The 12,984-nt window shown below is 38.0% G+C and overlaps 1 protein-coding gene across 2 annotated transcripts in view; it reads left to right on the top strand.

Annotated features, from left to right (window-relative positions):
- Nucleotides 1-12,984, top strand: part of Cv-c (RhoGTPase activating protein) — a 218,550-nt gene that overhangs the window by 13,160 nt on the left and 192,406 nt on the right. The window lies entirely within an intron of this gene.

The following is a 12,984-nucleotide window of genomic DNA, read 5'->3' as shown; positions in this document are numbered from 1 at the left end:
TTAAATATTCACGGAAGTCACGGAGCAGAAACGCGGGTGCGATTTCCGCGTGACAAAATCGTTTTCTCCGTTCATCTTCGAAGCTCGGCATACTGAAGTGCACGTTGGAACGTTAATTCCGATGGTAACAGGGCAGTGGTCACGTCGCGAGCGTAACGCTTTGTAATTACCGGTCGTCATTATCGTGCTACTCGACTTGACGCGATGATTACGGTGCACCGGACACGAGCAAATCGAGAGTGCTCGCTACGGTGCGTGGTCGCGCGGAACACCCCGAAGCGTGCGAGTGGTATATCGTGGGGCCAGATAGTTCACTGGGTTTCGATTAACGCCGTCTGACGGGGTCCTTCCTACGGAATTATCAGCATGGCGAATTGAATTTTTGCCGGCAGCGATTCGAGTCACGAGCGCACACACCGTTATTCTAATGTATCTAGGCGTTTGATATTCCGGTTAACCAAAGTCTTTTTACGTACGTTTGTTCAATTCGTTGCATCAAATTTGTTGTCGCGTAGCCAGTATGCTGATTGTGAAATCGTTTTACTGTCGACGACGCTATCACACTCATCCAAAACTTCGTTTTCCGTGTCTCGAGGTCAGTACGTATCGGCACTATCGGCAGTTCCATTCGACGCCATAAATTATTTATATTAGGAAACGTGCCCCGATAACCGTGCCAGTGACGGAGCTGATAATAGCAGTACGGGAAGAGAAGCATGCGGTGAACGCAGTTATTAACTGAGTGATTTTACACAGCAATGATTAAATATTCTATGCTGTTACAAACTTACGGCATTTTTTCAGTGTTATTGTTTGTAAAATAACTTTATACGTTTTACAGATTGTAGTTTTTAAATCTCTAAATAAACTTAAATTATTTTTCAAGACTTATTGTTTAATTTTTATCTCTATAATTTTATATGTTGATTATTAAGCCATATCGATGTATTGTAATTTTTATAATTTTTATTAATAGAGAAACCAGTGATAAAAATAAAATCTATAATACAATTGTTCGAATTATTATGATTTAATATTATAGTTTATTTAATATGGTTGACTTTAATTGATGAAAAAAATGTTTTGATTGATTAAAAATCTCAAACTGGAATCAATTATTATCGACAATATCTCTCACATGTTGATAAAGTAATCGCAAGGAAAGAAGTAACAAAGTTCCTTTTGACCAAATTCTCTCCGCAGTTTCAAAACTGGTTTCGAGTCGGGTCGGCTAATTGGAATTAAATGCAGTTTCCCCGCCCGGCCCGCGGCCGCGGCTGCATTTATAAACAGCTGAATGACAAATACCGCGATAGCGACAGTAATTAGGTATACACGATACCTCCATTTCCATGTAGAGGCTCTTCCTCTTCTCGATATCTTGTCCGTCTTTTTCTCGCCGCTTAATCATTCGAGTTCTGATTGTATTCCAGTGGACTTTGAAGTCTGAATGAACTTCGACATGTGCATGAATAATTATACACCGTTTTACGTGTCGATAATAATACATTGATGTGAATAATCTCATTAATCAGATAGAAGTATGCGCTTTCTGACGAATTTCGTCATTAAAAAGGATAATAGGACATATAGGACGAGAAATAAATATGATAACGTTATCTCGAACGTTATTCATATACGTTGAACTTAATAAACTTGTTGAGATACGATTAAATATATATTTATTATAAATAATATTTCTATATATATTCGTTTGTATTTGACCCAATAAGTGTCAAGCAATAAAAAAAGTTAATAATACGTACAGCAAATAATATACTTATGTTGCTGTGTACGTATAGGTATAATAATCATTATTATTAAAGAGATGAAAAATTTTTGTCAGGTTGCCCGAGGTGGAAAGAACGTGCACCTGCCTGGTTGTACCTTGTATTACTCAACTAAATGTACACAAACGTTTAACGAGTGTTAAACCCATAAAGGTGTTGCTGACACTACCGAGCTTGACGCCTCCGCTTCTTCGAGATATGCCGTTACTTTCTCGAGGCGGGGTAGGCATCTGAAACAGAGATTTTGTTACGTGGGGAAAAACGGTATTCCTGTGGCCAATATTGAGCAAATTATTTTTCTCAATTTTTTATTATCTATATTCTATATTCTCTGGAAACTCTCTCTCTCTCTCTCTCTCTCTCTCTCTCTCTCTCTCTCTCTCTCTCTCTCTCTCTCTCTCTCTCTTTAAAAATTAATTCTTACAATTATTATTTTATACATTATTTTGTACGCATTAATTATATTTTTTATTCTTTATGTTTTACTTTTATATCAAGAGACACGGTAGTGTCTCGCGCCAAGTACACGCGGAGCGAGACCGACCGTGACTCTTTTACGCGACGCGACGGGTTGCGAGTACCCGAGATGTTGAGATCTCGATAACGAGTGAACGGATCAAGTTCTAAGTAGGCTTGATCGATAGCTTGGGGTCCAATTAGGGGGGGGTTTCTCTCATAATATTCCGCTACGTGCCCTACGAGCGGAGATATTGCGACGCAAAGTCCAAATGTGAAAATTTATTTTTAAGATACTTCTACTAACGCCGACGTCTGATATGATGACGTCATAATCAGAAACGTTACTTTCACTTTTTCGACGCTGGCGGCGCAGGTATCGCTAGTTTCGATATCGCGCGCGTATTTCGAAATTAGGTCGATAGACTTATCGGTCAGAAGGAAGATTTCTATTTAGGTAAATTAGGTATATATATAAATAATATATATTGAGTTAACGGAAAAGAAGATTCTCTACGCTTGGCAGAAAATGCCGCTAGGGAATTTTTAAGTCGATTCTTATGAATTAAGCTTGAATGCGATGTCTAGGTATCCCAGGTTGCCGATGACGAGGTCCAGATAGTGCGCTTCATAGTTTTTGGTGTCCAGGTGTAATCGTACGTTGAATTCGATGTCTAGGTGTCCCAGGTTGCCAATGACGAGGTCCACATAGTGCGCTTCGTAGTTTTTGGTGTCCAGGTGTAATAATACGTTGAATGCGATGTCTAGGTGTTCCAGGTTGCCGATGATGATGTCTAGATAGTGAGTTCCGTAGTTTTCGGTGTCTACGTGTATTTATACCTTGAATTCGATGTTTAGGTGTCCCAGGTTGCTGATGACGAGTTCCAGATATCGCGCTCCGTAGTTTTCGGTGTCTAGGTGTAATAATACTTCGAATTCGATGTTCACGTGTCCCAGGTTGCCGATGACGAGATCCAGATAGTGCGCTTCATAGTTTTTGGTGTCCAGGTGTAATCGTACGTTGAATTCGATGTCTAGGTGTCCCAGGTTGCCGATGACAAGGTCTACATAGTGCGCTTCGTAGTTTTCGGTGTCCAGGTGTAATAATACGTTGAATGCGATGTCTAGGTGTTCCAGGTTGCCGATGATGAAATTTAGATAGTGAGTTCCGTAGTTTTAGGTGTCTACGTGTATTTATACCTTGAATTCTATGTTTAGGTGTCCCAGGTTGCTGATGACGAGGTCCAGATATCGCGCTCCGTAGTTTTCGGTGTCTAGGTGTAATAATACTTCGAATTCGATGTTTACGTGTCCCAGGTTGCCGATGACGAGATCCAGATAGTGCGCTTCATAGTTTTCGGGGTCCAGGTGTAATCGTACGTTGAATTCGATGTATAGGTGTCCCAGGTTGCCGATGACAAGGTCTACATAGTGCGCTTCGTAGTTTTCGGTGTCCAGGTGTAATAATACGTTGAATGCGATGTCTAGGTGTTCCAGGTTGCCGATGATGAAATTTAGATAGTGAGTTCCGTAGTTTTAGGTGTCTACGTGTATTTATACCTTGAATTCTATGTTTAGGTGTCCCAGGTTGCTGATGACGAGGTCCAGATATCGCGCTCCGTAGTTTTCGGTGTCTAGGTGTAATAATACTTCGAATTCGATGTTTACGTGTCCCAGGTTGCCGATGACGAGATCCAGATAGTGCGCTTCATAGTTTTCGGGGTCCAGGTGTAATCGTACGTTGAATTCGATGTCTAGGTGTCCCAGGTTGCCGATGACAAAGTCTACATAGTGCGCTTCGTAGTTTTCGGTGTCCAGGTGTAATAATACGTTGAATGCGATGTCCACGTGTCCCAGGTTGCCGATGACGAGGTCCACACAGTGCGCTTCGTAGTTTTCGGTGTCCAGGTGTAATAATACGTTGAATGCGATGTCTACGTGTCCCAGGTTGCCGATGACGAGGTCCACACAGTGCGCTCCGTAGTTTTTGGTGTCTACGTGTATTAATATCTTGAATTCGATGTCCACGTGTCTCAGGTTGCCGATGACGAGGTCCACACAGTGCGCTTCGTAGTTTTCGGTGTCCAGGTGTAATCGTACGTTGAATTCGATGTCTAGGTGTCCCAGGTTGCCGATGACGAGGTCCACATAGTGCGCTCCGTAGTTTTCGGTGTCTACGTGTATTAATACCTTGAATTCGATGTCCACGTGTCCCAGGTTGCCGATGACGAGGTCCACACAGTGCGCTTCATAGTTTTCGGTGTCCAGGTGTAATAATACGTTGAATTCGATGTCCACGTGTCCCAGGTTGCCGATGACGAGGTCCACACAGTGCGCTTCGTAGTTTTCGGTGTCCAGGTGTAATAATATGTTGAATGCGATGTCTACGTGTCCCAGGTTGCCGATGACGAGGTCCACATAGTGCGCTCCGTAGTTTTCGGTGTCTACGTGTATTAATACCTTGAATTCGATGTCCACGTGTCCCAGGTTGCCGATGACGAGGTCCACACAGTGCGCTTCGTAGTTTTCGGTGTCCAGGTGTAATAATACGTTGAATGCGATGTCTACGTGTCCCAGGTTGCCGATGACGAGGTCCACACAGTGCGCTCCATAGTTTTTGGTGTCTACGTGTATTAATATCTTGAATTCGATGTCCACGTGTCTCAGGTTGCCGATGACGGGATCCAGATAATGCGCTTCATAGATTTCGGTGTCCAGGTGTAATAATACGTTGAATTCGATGTCTACGTGTCCCAGGTTGCCGATGACGAGGTCCACATAGTGCGCTCCGTAGTTTTTGGTGTCTACGTGTATTAATATCTTGAATTCGATGTCCACGAGTCCCAGGTTGCCGATGACGGGATCCAGATAATGCGCTTCATAGTTTTCGGTGTCCAGGTGTAATCGTACGTTGAATTCGATGTCTAGGTATCCCAGGTTGCCGATGACAAGGTCCACATAGTGCGCTCCGTAGTTTTCGGTGTCCACGTGTCCCAGGTTGCCGATGACGAGGTCCAGATATCGCGCTCCGTATTTTTCGGTGTCTAGGTGTAATAATACCTCGAATTTGATGTTCACGTGTCCCAGGTTGCCGATGACGAGATCCAGATAGTGCGCTTCATAGTTTTTGGTGTCCAGGTGTAATTGTACGTTGAATTCGATGTCTAGGTGTCCCAGGTTGCCGATGACGAGGTCCACATAGTGCGCTCCGTAGTTTTTGGTGTCTACGTGTATTAATACCTTGAAATTGATGTCTAGGTGTCCCAGGTTGCTGATGACGAGGTCCACATAATGCGCTTCATAGTTTTTGGTGTCTAGGTGTATTAATAACTTTAAATCTGAATGGGTGCGTTCAGCCGATACTCCGCTAGCCTAGCAATCGTGAGCAGTTGCTCGTTTGTGCTCGTTTCTTCTCTTTTTAATCCAGTAAGTCAAAAAAGAGGAAACGAGCGAAAACGAGCGACTGCTCACGATTGCTAGGCTAGCAAAGTATCGGCTGAACGCACCCAATGTAGGACACGTAGATATCGAATTCGAGGTATTAATACATGTAGACACCGAAAACTACGAAGCGCACTATGTGGACCTCGTCATCGGCAACTTGGAACACGTGGCCATCAAATTCAAGGTATTAATACACCTGGACACCGAAAACTATAGAGCGCGCTATGTGGACCTCGTCATCGGCAACCTGGGACACCTAAACATTGAATTCAAGCTTGATTCATAAAAATCGACTTAAAATTTCCTTAGCGGCAGAATTAAAATTATGTCATGACATAATAAAAATCGCTGAATTAAAATTATGTCTAGACATAATAAAAATTGGACAAAAATTATGTTTAGACATAATAAAAATTGGATGAATTAAAATTATGTCTGACGTAAAAATAATTTTTGGAAAAAGTTGGTAAGAAATAATTTATACAAGCAACGTAATATACATGCATATTATACATAAAAGCAATGTCCGGCAATGTGTATATATATATATTTACAACTTCAGACACATTTCTTTATAAGGTGTAATTTTTTTGTTAAGATTAAGATGCGTAACACTACAAAAAGGCGTGATATCCGTACAAAATTACCTTTTTCAAAAAAAAGGTAAAAAAATGCGCCAAGTACACGCATAGTAGTACATATATGTATTATGTTGTTACCTCGAAAAAAACAAAGTGGTAGTATTATACCTCGAAATAACACCTTGTACATACTGTTTATACAATGCGTAATACTACAAAAAGGCGTGATATCTGTACAAAATTACCTTTTTTAAAAAAAAGGTAAAGAAAGGCGCCAAGTACACGCATAGTAGTGTATATGTTGTTACCTCGAAAAAAAAAAAAACAGTGGTAGTATTATACCTTAAAAAAATCTAAGTAACAAGTGGTAGACGAAATCTTTGTATCTTGAAAAATCTCGAAAAAACCTAAACAGTGGTATCTTCACCTAAAAAAAAAACAAAGTAGTAGTATTATACCTCGAAAAAACCTAAGTAACAAGTGGTGGACGTAAGCTTTGTATCTCCAAAAATCTCATCACAAAATTACGTTACCTTATCAAAAAATGAGTCGCGCTTCAAGTGATCTATTATTACAATTACAAAAAAGAAATGATATCTCTTTTTAAATTACAGCGCCAATTACAGAGAACATACACTGAGAAAAAAAATTTGTCAATCCCAAGAAATATTTAGTCCGATACGTTCAACTAAACATTTTAGTTAGTTAACTAAACATTAGTTGAATTAATTAATTCTTGATTAAAGAAACGAAATAAATTGTTGAAACAACTAATATTTAGTTAACTAACTAAAATGTTTAGTTGAACGTATCAAACTAAATATTTCTTGGGATTAACAATTTTTTTTCTCAGTATATTTTTCGAGATACAAAGATTACGTCTGCCACTTGTTACTTAGGTTTTTTCGAGGTATAATATTACTACTGCTTTTCTTCGTTTAATTATACTGCGATTTTAATTTATATATGCTTGCGGTTATTTTTATTTTTTAAATAGAGTTAGTGGCTGAGAGAGAACTGTATATCTAATTCGAAGATTTTTTAAATAAGATGTATTAAAAGAAAGTAGTTAAAAATGTTTTGTTAACAATCTAAACATTTCCAAGCATTATCGCAATGTTGCATAATATTTCTTTCATGCTCAAATCAACTGGAATGAATTAAAATCCGATTCTGTCCACTTGATGATTCGCGCGTATCGTCTCGCAAAGAATTAGCATGACATTAAGCGTTAGCTTGCAATTCATGAATATGCTGGGTAACACCAATGCGTATGCATGTCTCTCAGACTGCTGAATCTTTAAATTCTAAGGAGAGTGTAGTCTGCGTGTTTTGCATCTGGATGTCCCACTGTCTAAATTGTGACATTCGATGAATAGATACCGCATTTATATTATTGTTTACATATTAGTTGCTTAATATTATTTTGTCGTCATTAATTTTACTTTTATTAATTGATATATTAAATTTCTATTTATTATAATATTTAATATATTTATAATTTGATATAAAATTATAAATAACAATATTATAAATTGTATATAAGTTATAATTTAATATTAAATTTTTTTCGGTACGCATACTTACTTTTTTTATGTGATTTTTTGCGAAGATTTGTGTAGAAAGAAATTTTTTGCTAAATCTATTTTGTAACAAGGTTATGAAAAGGGCTCTTGAAATAGGCCTACTTGAAAGACCCCTAAGCAGAACATTGTTTGACTTCTCGTGCGTTCGCCTTTCCTTCTTTTGTTACGAAGGAAGTTACCTCCCGCTGCTTTTCAGAGAACGATGTCAATGAGTCTAGACGAGGGAAATAGTTCGTGTTCGCAATTGCGCGTAGCCGAATGGCTGCGAAGGTTAATAGGTTGGTCACTGTGGTCATTGTGATTCACATAGTTAGTTGGAAACCTACATTTAACAATCTCTCCAGCAGTTGTCTTCGTTCGCTGGCAATCTTCCTTGAAACGTGCAGAAATTTTTCGATCGTTATTTTTCAGGTGTCAGTTTTACTATGTCAAAGTAGTTAATAGAATTAGCGTTTACTGCAGCTTATTAGAACGCACGGGGGGCTATATAGGCAGAATAATTTAACATAAATTACAAGCGAGATAACGGTCGCGCGACAGCGATTAATTGCGGATTAGCCTGACAGACGGATAAGCTAATAAAACGAATTTGATATAGTCGCATTTCAAATTCGGAACGGCAAATAATACAAGTTTACGGATGTAATCCTAATCGGCCGCACGAGTGCGTTACATAAAGTATCGGAGGAGGGTCTCGGGAGCAAGGTTTCATGATTATGGTCGCCGTCGATGCCACATGCACAGAACACGCATTGACGCATTCTGCACGAGTATCGAGCACTGCATGGCAGGCTGAATGACCGCAATTAACCTTACGTAACTCGGCCTTCCTTGGTGGTCCTCCAACTATCCGCGGCCTCATAAATTGTACATATACAATGCGTCTATACATAGGAGTAAACTATATGTTTATTGCTTAACACTTTGGATTTTTTTGTGTTCTATTTAAACTAGAAGCTAAATGGTTTTAAGACAAATTTTACTTCTATTTTTTATTAGTATCGATATATTTGGCGGATTAAAAATTACATAATAAAACTATTTTCATTGCTATATATTCTCGTTATTGCACATTATGTGAAATCATCGGCTATCATTTTCGCCTACGTGAACGAGATCACACCTCGTTGTAACGTGACGGAAACAAAGATCGTGCGGAATGTAACAGCGTTCGAGAGTGCGACAATAATGTGTCGTAAAAAGAAGCGAAAACAGCTTTAAAGCTCCGTTCCGCGTAACAAATATGTCGTACGTGGAACACTCCGCGCTCTTATCAGTCGGATTTACGATTTCGATTAGCACGAAGCCGTCGTGTCTGCTTTCCTGGTGGTGAGAAGACACTAAAAACAATTATCGCCGACGTGTCGTACCTTGGGAAGAGCAAGGCTTCTTCTCCGGAAGGGTAAAAAATCTCGCGAATTGAATTACAGCCGCCCACACGTGCGGAAATATTTGAATATTGATAGTATCTAAGTGACAAGTCAATATCGACGCGCAAGTTTATACAAATCCTTATTTTTTTCTGAAGGAAAGTTTTTTGATTTTGAACATAAGATTAATACTAATGAGGAGTAATGGTATCACTTTTATGCATTTACATGTATAACAAACTAATATTATACTTCATATTGCTTCCTCATAGAGGAAGCTTTGTAATGGTGAAAAAATTTTTTTTCGAGATTTTGATGGAAATAGGTTTAGAATGTTCTAAAATGTCGAAAAATCATATTAGTAAAAAATGTCCGGAAGTATGTATGTATGTGTGTGTGTGTGTGTGTGTGTACGGATTTTTGTACACGCATCTACTTCTACAATTTTTTAGATACCAGTTTGAATTTTTGCACACAAATAGAGTATCATAGAAAGTATGTCCTCCTCAAATTTTATTGAAATCGGTCTACCGGTATAGATTTTATGCAGATTTTCCTTTTTTTGAAAAATGTGTTTTACGCTGCCGCTTTCTCAATATTTGAGATAGCGATTTATTTTTAATTTTATTATATTTTCCAGTTTTTTCTACCCCTATTTCATATATAATTCATTAAAATTTTATTGATTAGATCTCGTATTACACACATTTGAAATTTCGAGGAATTCGTACATACATAGAAGCTTTATAAAACTTGATCTGATCAACCAAATTTTAACCAATTATATATGAAATAGGGGTAGAAAAGACTGGAAAATATAATAGAATTAAAAATAAATCGCTATCTCAAATATTTATAATATCGGGCTGATTTTTTTATCGATAAAGTATCATTTAAGTAAGGTTGGTATTGAATTTGGCGAAATCTGCATATTGTTTTAGTTTTTAAGTGGACAAGTATTTTTAGTATTTTTTAGTGAATGTACATAATTATTTACGCAGTCCCCAAAAGAGTTAAGTGTGAAATCAGAACCTTTGCTAACACAGCTTCCTCTATGAGGAAGCCAAAACAAATAAATACCGATAATTATACCTCGAATAAAATAAAAACTTGCACACTTAGGAACTATGAGGAAGCAATGTGCAAGTTTCTACTTGCACAATTAAAAACTACGAGGAAACAATGTGCAAGTTTCTACTTGTCTTAATATATTTTAATATATCTAATCTATTTAATTTAATATATATATCCAACATTTTTTTTTATTCACACACAGAGAGAAATGGATCAAATTTTTAGAAAGATATGCTCTTTGCTATACATGTAGCTATTTGTTAAAGGCTATGAGATTCGACAAATATGATTTGCAAATAAAAACCATCAAAATATCAAATTCATATCGCGCAGATAAAATCTCGACGTATCGATATTTACGCAGTAAGGCGTTGGTAGTTAATACATGCCGCGAAGTCGATCTCCGATCTGTTCCGTCTGTATTCCTGCGAGCCACCCAGGTGTGAACGTGCCCAGGAGCAAAAGGATTGCGGGGTAAATTACCGGCAATAATTTCCAACTGATAAGAACGGCGCGCGTCACTCTTTCTCTCTCTTTCTCTTTCGCGGTTAGCGGGCCGTTTAATTCAGTTTAACCAACGGCCTGTGTCCACCTATCGCAGAATGGTATTCGATTAGGGTGAGCTATTGGTACCGGGAGGCATCGGTATCGTAGTTCTTTACGAGGCGTTCTGACAGCCCTCACCTACCTATCGCGAGCTACAAATTTCTACGTCCTACATGGGGTTTGAGACAGATTAATCGAAATTTCGACTGCAATTTCCGGATAATAAACGCAATAATCGCGGATCGAAGAAATAAATCTTTGTTCTATCAATCGAAACATAAGAAAAATTTTTAATTTGCTCAGCAAAAATTCGATCACTCTTATTCTGCTATTCACGTTTTAGTAAAATTTTATTTTATTCAAACATTTGAGAGATTTGGACTGCATGATGTAACTCTGATTTTTCAAACTGCAAAGTAAAAACAGATTAGTAAAAAAATTAAACAAAAAAATATCTACAAAGCAATTTTTTTAATCCGATTTCTTCAAAATATATTTTTATCATTGAGGCAAATACCACTCAGAATGATCCATTAACGTTTTGGTTTTCTTGACAGCTCGGGAAAGGATTTTGATCTTATAGAGTTACATTTTCAAGTGTAAGTTAAACGTGGCTGTTATTCGGCGTGAGTTGTACCTATCTTATATAAGGTGCGACGAACACTGTCGTTCACCTGTGAAATCACCTGACGTATTGACTGCCAGCAGCCGGCCACGATTAGACATCCGGTCATTTTCTAATATTACGTGTGCGCGCAGGCAATTCATGTTCTCATGCATGACTTCATTGTTGGCGAGTTCAATGATTGTAACGGCGATCGTATTGTATTTTTCAAGCAGGTAACGCGATGTAATTGGTTCGTAATCTCGCGATCGCGTGTACGTAGATCTATCGAGATAGACTGGTTACAAACGTAAAGTACAGTCAAGTAAAGTACAATCGATCGATTTAATTATGCCGATATATGATTCATTTGATACATCGCATAACTTCTGTTAAGGAGCGCCTAGTTCCTGCCTTTTTTTTACTTACGTAGTATTTCACTGCGCATGGAAGGAACAGGACTCTGAGTAATATATTTTAAATCACAATGGATATTCTATCCAAAGACATGTACAATTGATAGATTTGAAATTTTTGGAAGTTTTACAAGGTGTAATTATATATTGTACTATATGGTCTATCAGTACGGTTTTCCTGAGATTTAATAAATCGCAGAACCTATAGTTATACATATGTGATATAAATAATGGATTAGCGGAATCTTTCTAATAATGACAAAAACTCACTGTAACAGATTACGAGAGTCATTTTGCAACAATTATAAAACTCGATAGAGCTGTATTAAGATAAGATCGCGCTACCTATATGTGTCCATATTTTTTCGCAGGTGGGCTAGATACTCACTACGATAAAGTTGTATACGGTAGTCGAAAGCGAGTACAAAATGTAATATTAATTATTATTAGTCAGAGCTCGCCGGAGCGTAAAAGCCATGCTCATATTTTAGTTTCACTATCGTACTTGTCTCGGTGCCATTAACGCGCGTAACTCAATGTGCAGAAATATGTCGCCGCCATGTCTCTGTCACAGTTAAACGAGATGAAAGAAATTATTCCATCGGATTGCATTTTATAGTTATAGTAGTTACTTCATACGCCTCTTATGTCGCATCGACAGCACCGACTCGTCTACTTCGTATATAATTTAGAATTTTTCTATGCTGTAGTTACTAATATGTAAATTTATAGAAAGTTAACAAAATGTGCAAAATAATTTGCTAGTTTTGCACATGTCATATAATTTTTATCACTGTATGAATTATAGTCTATAAAATAAACGTTTATGGGTTACGCAGATTGCTTTTATCGCGACTTATCAAAAACTTTTTCAGCACTTATTAACGACCGATACTAAAAATTGTAATGCGTACAAAAGAAAAAACATACGAGGCATAAAAATCACTATAGAATAAAATTATCCATTAAACTTTTCAATATCTTCTATCTGGAAGAAAATGTTTTTCGTCTGTGTAGAGAACGACCGCGTGCAGAGACTGCTGCGAACGATGGCAACACGACACAATTTCGAGTAGTAGAGAATTGGATACAAAGTGATTTCAGATTAGCCACACGT

This window comes from Temnothorax americanus, unplaced genomic scaffold, assembly GCF_048541705.1.
Source record: "Temnothorax americanus isolate GAGA-0224 unplaced genomic scaffold, ASM4854170v1 Scaffold2, whole genome shotgun sequence".
Classification (NCBI taxonomy): domain Eukaryota; kingdom Metazoa; phylum Arthropoda; class Insecta; order Hymenoptera; family Formicidae; genus Temnothorax; species Temnothorax americanus.
Note: the sequence above shows the minus strand (reverse complement) of the source record. Positions and strands in the feature narration are given on the sequence as shown.